The 8343-nt window shown below is 38.0% G+C and overlaps 1 protein-coding gene across 12 annotated transcripts in view; it reads left to right on the top strand.

Annotated features, from left to right (window-relative positions):
• The window catches only part of Map2 (microtubule associated protein 2), a 269160-nt gene that overhangs the window by 151500 nt on the left and 109317 nt on the right, over window positions 1–8343 (top strand). For 9 of the 12 annotated variants that reach the window (XM_026786325.1, XM_026786327.1, XM_026786335.1 and 6 more), the window contains exons 1-2: window positions 193–484; window positions 755–819. The gene's annotated coding sequence lies outside the window, so the exon portion shown is untranslated. Of the gene's footprint in view, window positions 1–192; window positions 485–754; window positions 820–8343 lie in introns of those variants that run through there. The other 3 variants (XM_026786324.1, XM_005361447.3, XM_026786336.1) reach the window with 2 other exon arrangements.

Below are 8343 nucleotides of genomic sequence, written 5' to 3'. Positions count from 1 at the left end.
GTGTGTGTGTGTGTGTGTGTGTGTGTGTGTGTGTGTGTGTGTGTGTGTGTAAAAAACACAAAGGGGGCCAGATGATGACTTTCATAGGCTTACAGACTAGACTCCTGGGGTCACACTTGGATGGAGGCGATTAAAATGCCTGTCAGGCATTTGGTACCAAAAGCCCCCGTGGCAAACCGCTAAATCCTAAGCCAGGGCACCATCCTATTGTCAGTGAATGATGGCGGAGCTGAGTGTTTCGTCATCCTTCTCGAAAATTCCGAGCCTAGTGAGCTCTCTCTCCCTCTCCTATTTGCCTTATTTTCCTTTCCGCCACTGCGGGGACTTTTTTTAATTTGCAGCTTCCCTTTCCCCGGCACACACAGACGCTAGCTGGTGGCTTTCAGACTGCGTCTGTCTGGAGCGAGAGGGAGTGTTCTTGGAGGAGGGTTCTGCAGCAGTTCCAAAGGACTCGCTTCAGGGGGACGTTGCTGCATATGCACTGGTAATGCTTTAAGGCTTTTACGATCTATTTCACTTTATTTTTAATCCACTATGCAAAGGATCTGCTTTATGTGGTCTTGGATTACCGTGTTTTAAATCCATTATTGAGCTTAATATTGAAGCGCTGCATTTGTTGTAGTACAGACTCCAAGTGGTAAATTTATTATCTGGAGATGAGAGACGAATGGGCTTATTGGTGAGTTCCGATTTCTAATATTTAGTTGACAAGCCTATATGTATATACGTGTTTTCTTTTGTTTTCTTTCTCCAGAGTCTTCAGCTTGTCTCTAAGAGAGGAAGCACTGATTGGGAGTCACTCAATCAGAAAATTAAAAGGTACTGCATGTTTTATTTGGATGCTTAAATAAGGGGATATTGAGAAAGAACTGGAATGTTTTTATTTAGGTTTATCTTTATGGTTGGTCTTTTATCCAAGAGCCCGTGCTGATCATTGTCTAAAAGATATGGAATTTCTTATGCAGATTAATCCACCAACCAAGTCTATTTTGAATAGAAAGCATCTATAAAAATATGCCTTTTGTCTATGTTGCAAATTATTAAGAAATATCACCATGCCTAGCTCATTTGTAGCATCTGAATTTTATTATTGGGACAATTAATAAAGTGTCTGAAATTCTGTATCACAAAAAATGTATTCTTTTGAATTTGAGAGAAATGTGTTAAAAATGATTTTAGCTGATGGTTTCCTGTGGATCCACTTCTTTTTAACATTCTAAATAAGATGGTTCACTCTTTGTAGATGGGATGTGAGCACTGGAAACGAAAGCCCAGGGGTGACTCAGTGTTGTTAGGTTTTGTGAATAAAATATTGTAATTTCTTTACAAATGTTTTAGTATATAACAAGGGATATTACTAAAGTCAAAGACGGTCCATTCTTACCAGAATTTAGTATCATATGCTTTATTCAGAAATAATAGAATAAAAAGGAACCCTCTCTCTTGCTGTTCAGGCATTGAACCCATTGATCTGGGCCTTATGCCTTACATGAAAAATAGTAATTTTTATATTTATCATCAGAATGTATATTGATTTGGAAGGGAAATTATGAATACTGTCCACTCTTTAATTTTTTTAGCATTATCTTTGAGTTTAGCATATGTTCTTGTCCAGAAATCCTATATAGTAGTCATTTGCCTTTTTAAAAAATGGAAGACATTTTCTGCCTTCCTGAGATGAGACCGATAGCACCCCCAAACCTTCTCTTAGCATCTATGGCATTTCCCTTTACGACTCCCAGTTTAAGATTTTCATACAGAATGTTTAGCTTTTAAAAACTATAATTTACCAATGGTTGAGACAGCCACCCGAAGAGTGAAATGTCACAACTGTATGTGTACAGCATGAATGCAAAGATTTGCAGCAGCTGAGGGAGCCTAGTGCATTGTCCTCGGTTAATTTTCTCTACAATGTGTAATCACGAGTGACTTAATTTATTCATCCACAAGCACTGCTGAAGAGCCTGGCTTCTGTGGGCAGTCCCCGTGCAAGAGGGGAGAGGCCGATGACACTGTCCAAAGCGTAGGCTGAGCCACAGACGATTTTTAGCCAGTAGAATGCATTTTTTTTAATAAATTAGTGTGTTCTCAAAAACGGTGCTAAGTGATTTCAGATACTGCATTCATTCCAGTAGACTGGTCTTAAAAACCGATGAGATGATTATGCAGTTTTTTGTCTCGAAAATCATTCCGTATGATCGCTTAGGTAAGCCCGAAAGAAGACTTGTCATTCCCCCGGATGTTGAAAAACTCTAGAGATCGTTCTTTTTTGAGGTTTTACTTTGAGTAAATGAAAATATTTCATGTTTGGTGAAAATTATCTGTTATTTTTTATCTCACCAAATCCATGTAGAACACACACACACACACACTTATCTCCCACGTGGTCTGATTCTTAGCTTTCCGATGTATCAGACACTTGTATTTAAGCTTTGGGGTGTCTGTGCTAGTTGAAGAAGGTAAACTTATCTTTATCCTATTCAATATAAAGTCTGCTATACCCTGTCAGTGTGAACTGCCCCACTCCATTGCAGTTTGTCCAGGCTTTGAAAAGGTGGCACATGACCAGCAAGAGGACCCTGTTGCCTCCTCTTCCAGGGCCATTTTGGAATCATCTAGTGGGGATGATGATGGGTCTGTAATAAGCAGCAGCTTGTTAAAATAGCTCTGAGTGAGGTCTCAGTGCCCTAGTGACTAATCAATATTGTCTGCACAGTTCTTAACTTCTTTACTGGATTTTCTCCCAGTAATGTTATTTTTAACACATAAAATAGTGACTGGACCACAACAGTTCCATTAATATTTATTTATTTAATTACTTAATTTGTAAAGACTTTATTTTCTTTCTTTTGTTTTTTTATGCGATGACACCTTAAGAATAGAAATTTGATATTTTGTGTGTTTAGTTACCTAGAACTTGTGTGTCCTATTGTTAATTATTAATGTTTGTAGTGCTGGTGTTTTAATGCGGAACCCCATAAGTTGTAGGCATTGGCTCTACCACTGAGTCACAGCCCAATTCCTAGCCACTGATTATTAGATGAATTGCTTGAGAATAATAGAGCTGTGTGTTAAAATTCCTTCAGGTTATGTGGGAATGATTTTTCTGGATTTCAGTTAAAGTGGAAAAAAATTCAGTTTCATCAGAAAGATAAAAAAAGACAAGCGGCAGCCTGGCTTTGCTATGGGCGCCTCCCACACAGTACTCCCAGGATCCACTCTGCTATCTGCACTTTGGGTCTCCTGCCAAGCTTCTGCAGTAGCAGAGGGGCAGAGGACTCCATCACTAGATTTGTCTACACAGACTATGCTAGAAATGATAATCTATGAGCAAGAGAACACTGAAGAGTAGATGAGATATGCAGGAATAGGGCAGTTTTGTAATCTCAGCATTTAGGAGACTGAGGCAGGACGATCAGCAGATCCAGGTCACTATATATTTAGACGCTGTCTCTAAAAGCAAAAACAAAACAAAAACAAAGTGCATAGGTTATCATTCTATATACGTAAGTCTCTCTAAAGAAACTTTTAGAGTCATAGTAATTTTGGAGAATGTCATTCATTATTGTCATTTGCTTTTGTTAATTAGATCGATGATTTGTTATTGGTAACTACCTGCCTGACATTATCCTGCTCTTACATGTGATATCCCATTTAACTCTGTAATTCTCAGGAGCAGGTACAGTCTTCATTTCACAAATGAGTGAACTGAGGCTCCAGCTGTGTGATCACCATGTCTGGCCTCAAACCCTCAGAGACACAAATATTAAACTTATCTAGTAGACTTTTTGTATTTAGTTATTTCCTTAATATTATATCTATGTAGATAATACAAGGCTACAATATAAGCAAAACAGTATACTTTGCAGACTTTCATTTACATGTAATAGAAGTGTGTCTTCAAATAGTTACATCATTCAAGTTCTTATATATCAAACATATAATACTCATGTTTTCATACATCTTATATAATATATTTAATTTCATACAGTTTCTTAGAAGGCTGTCAGATAAACTCATAGGTTTATAAATGAATTAACAATACATTTACCTTGTTATTTTCATGGGGTTTTATAATTAGTTGTATAATCTGTGTGTTAAAATTAGCAAATTCAAGAGCAAAATACAACTCATAAAATATTTTGTAAAGACTTTTAACATTGAAATAATCACAAAAGGTTTGAGTGTCTGAAATAAATAAGGTGGAAATTTGTATCATGGACATTGTGAAAAATATTCAAACTAAAGAAAAGTTACCCATAAAATCACCAGGGAAATAAGAGATATACAGCATGTATTGAAACACTCTTCTTGTGAAAGAGTGGCTTCAATGGAATAGTTCCCGAGGTTAGCTGGTGCAGTAGGAGCAGAACAGGGCAGCAGAAAACATCTTTTCAGATGCTGCCATAGAGGGGAAAAAAGGCCCAAAGGGCATTGATTGTACCGTACCAATCATATAATTTTCTCAGGGACTTCAGTGTATGGAATTTATGCACAAGACATTGGTGGTGAAATCCAGAGGTGAACAGGAGTGGTCAAGGGGAATACTGCATAGTAGGAGCTTCAAGAAAAGCAAAGATTAACATCAGCAGTGAAGGAATTGGCCAAGCCTTGGGAGCACAGATGGATCTCATATGTCCTAGACCATAGATAGATCAAGGGGACACTTGGAGCAAAGAGTGGACAAGTCCATGGCTACTACAAGTCTATACCATATGAAATGACCATTACCCCCCCCCTTGAATAGCAAAATAAAAAATGGCCGTTAGTTAAAGAAGAAGTTTTTAAATAATACATTGAGTTTTTTTGTTTTGTATTTATGTGGTTTTATTCTTATTCAATAAGAAGATATTTATAAACAGAAGATAACTATGGCCAAAATTATTTTCAGATTATTTATCTTGCAGCTCTGTGTAAGACCGTTGAAGTAAGCATGTTGCATGAAGCATCATTTTAGACATTGTCATAGAGGGATGGAAGGACAAAGAGCATTTGTTGTAGATATGAAAAAAGAGCATGAAAGTGAAAGATGCTTCTGAGTCCCAAATTACACTCAGATGCAGCAACTGATTGACTGCTGGCAGAAATAAAGGGCAGAAGAGTAATTCACAGATGGCTTCAAAGTTTAAAAGAGATTTAGAGAAACGTGTCTGAGAGCCACTTGCAGAAAGGAGTTATCTTTTTGTTGATCCTGGAGTTATAGAAGACGCATAGCCAATTAGTACTAAGTGAGTGGAAGAGGGTATGTTAATGATGGTGATATGTGTAGGGGCATGAAGGATGGACTGTGCATGATATGGATTTGTGAATGGACTGGCGTGGGAGATTGCAGAGGACAGAGATATAAGATAAAGAAAGGTCTGGAGGATGCGGGTAATGCTACCAAGAAAAAGGGTGAGAGCAGAACCAACGAGAAGATATGTAACAACATGCTCATGATAGACACGGAATAAGACAGGAATTGGGAACACAGAAGGAAGAATTAGAAGAACAAATAAATAAATAATAAATAGCCAAGAGGAATATAGCAAATATGTTAGAAAGCAAAGCTAATACTTGGATTTTTCAAAAAAATTAATGAATAAAATATTTCAATCAATCTACATTTCATAAAAGTTTGTAAGTCTACACATTATATAAGAAGAAATGGTGCTCGTCCCTACTTTTACAATGTATCATAATATACTGGCTAATAACATATGAATATTTTGTCTTTTTTTTCATTCTATTGCATTTAAATTTATATAATCAGGACCGGGGAATACATAATTGAATTTTGTCCTTTTCCCATTCATCATGATCACTTGCATAACTTTCTGACACACATTGATCAACTTTGTTTACCGCTTTCCCCAATTTGTCAAGGTGATCATAAAACTGCAGTGGAATCATTTGTACCTCCGCCCTACAGCTCAGGTGATTTCCAATGGATGTTACCAAAAATCAAAAATCACAGTCTATATTGTTAAATCCTTGACTAGATAAAATATGTTTGGTTCAAATGTGGCTCTGATTTGCTCTGGAACACAGTATCGGAGATTCTGTTAATGCCATACGCTAGCTTGTGGCAGACATTTTCATCATGACTCTGGTGTAGATCACGTACTTTACAAATGAAGGGATGGAGACCCTGATAGTTATACATACTTTAGTTTTGAATCTAAGCCAGGCTACAGAACAGTCGAATTACAGGACAGATACAAGATTTTATAAAGTAAACAATGTGGAAATATGCTTCATACTCTAAGGATTCAGAGGAAAACAAGATTCAATCAGAGGAAGGCAAAGAAGCAATGATAGAACTCGATGGGCTTTTGGTACATGAGAAATCTCAAGAATAGGATTAAGCAGACAGAAAAGTGTGGTTGCATATATAAGCAGAAAAATAATGCATCCATTGAACAAGGTTCTAATGAAATGGGGAGAATGGAGATAAGAATTTGGAGCTGGGTAGCAAGATTCTACAGACTAGAGCAAAATGAAACAAAAGTGGGGAGTTCTTGTGGTAAAGAAATGATGTCTAGACTTTTTTCTAACCTAGAGACAAATTCACCCACTCGGCCAATGAATACATTTTGCACTCTAGACTCCATGTTCTTTTCCTGGCATTATAGACATTTTTTTCCTAGAGGAAGAAATATCCTGTGGGTTAACAAGTAAAAGTCATATTTTGTTGCCATGGCCGCTGCACAGAGAATAAGTCCTAAGTGGGACAGAGAAGATGCTAGGAGATTTACCTCTGCAACCTTAAAGCAGAGGTGAAGGGAAGGGACCCCGATGGAATTCAGAATCTGAATGCTAAGGCCAGAAGGGGTTCTGAGGTTCTGTATTTGGACAAACACTTTCATTAGTGAGAGGTTAGAAGGCAAATGACCCCCCCAAAAAAGATAGAAATGATTAGAGCCACTGTTAAGAGCAAATCCAGTGTGAGCCCTTGTTTTTGTGCAGCAAGCTTCTTTAAGGTGAGAGAGAATTGCCTCTTTTTACTCCTGAGATTTTGTCATTACAGCCAGTTATTTTGTGAATGATCCATTAAACAAGCCATAATTAGCATTTGGCATTTTATTCTTTCGGCCCATGGTCTCTGCTTATTACAACATAATGAATTCTTGTGGCTCAAGTTTGGGAATGTTAACCTATGTAACCCTGGGCAAGCTTCTGAGCTGCAGTTCTCTGTTCCTGCTTCCTAATTTATTTGACCCTCTTTTCTGCCTAGAACAAAGGTTCTCACCTTGTGGGTCTTCACCCCACTGGGAAGGGGTGTCAAATGGCCCTTTCACAGGGGTCTCATATCAGATATCCTGCATATCAGATATTTACATTATAATTTGTAACATCAAAATTAGGGTTATATAGTAGCAATGAAATAATTTATGATTTGGGGTCATCTCAATATGAGGAACTGTATTAAAGGGTCACAGCACTAAAAAGGTCTATAGAGTCAGCCCAGTGTCTGCTTGGCCCTTGCCATATTTCATCCTCTTTATGCAAAACTCCCAGGCCCTGCGTCATGTCATATTCTACCCACATGTTAATGTGACCTTTGGGTGCATCATCTAGGGCTGCATCGAAATGTTGAGATTAGTCTCTGATTTAAGGGACAATCCTCCGAGTCACACTCAGACAGTTTCTCCCTGGTGGACCATTTTGTTGGTTGAACTGTATTCCTTTGAGGAGTTCGTCAGATTGTTACAGGGAGATGCATGTGTAAACAGCTGAGTGTCTTGAGTGGCTAAGTATCTGTAGGAAACCTAGGCACATGGAGTTGGAGAGATGGCTCAGTAGTTAGAGGAACCAGTGCCCCACTTTTGCCCCAGCAGCCACATGGCAACTCACATCACCTGTTACTGAAGTTCCAGGTAAAGGTCCCCTGCTCTGGCCACTCTGGGCTCCTGCACACACAATGCATATAAACTTATGCAGGCAAATACATACACATAAACTATGTAATGTTTTAAAGAAATCTTGGGACACTATCAGGAGGAATATTGGCTTCTCATCGCCATTGCTGGGTTATAACTGAGTTTCCCTTTTAGTATCAGAAATCAGAAAAAATTAACTTTTCTGAATCTTCTCAAACCATGTATGAGAACTTTAAAATATCTAGAAAAAAATGAGCCATCAGATAAATAAGGCTTAATTCCCTATAAGGGAAGAATAGCTTAAGTGTGTGTTGAACATCAGTGGTACTGTTTATTAGCATTTAACATTTTTTCTATAGAACAAATTTTATTGGTAAGCATGCCACGTCAAGGTCTCTAGACTAGCATTCCATGTCAAGGTCTCTAGACTAACTAGCATGCCTAGTCAAGGTCTCTAGACTAGCATTCCATGTCAAGGTCT

The sequence above is a fragment of the Microtus ochrogaster genome, linkage group LG4 (genome assembly GCF_000317375.1).
Source record: "Microtus ochrogaster isolate Prairie Vole_2 linkage group LG4, MicOch1.0, whole genome shotgun sequence".
Lineage (NCBI taxonomy): Eukaryota > Metazoa > Chordata > Mammalia > Rodentia > Cricetidae > Microtus > Microtus ochrogaster.
The sequence above is the reverse complement of the archived record's forward strand: the minus strand, read 5'-3'. Positions and strand labels throughout refer to the sequence as shown.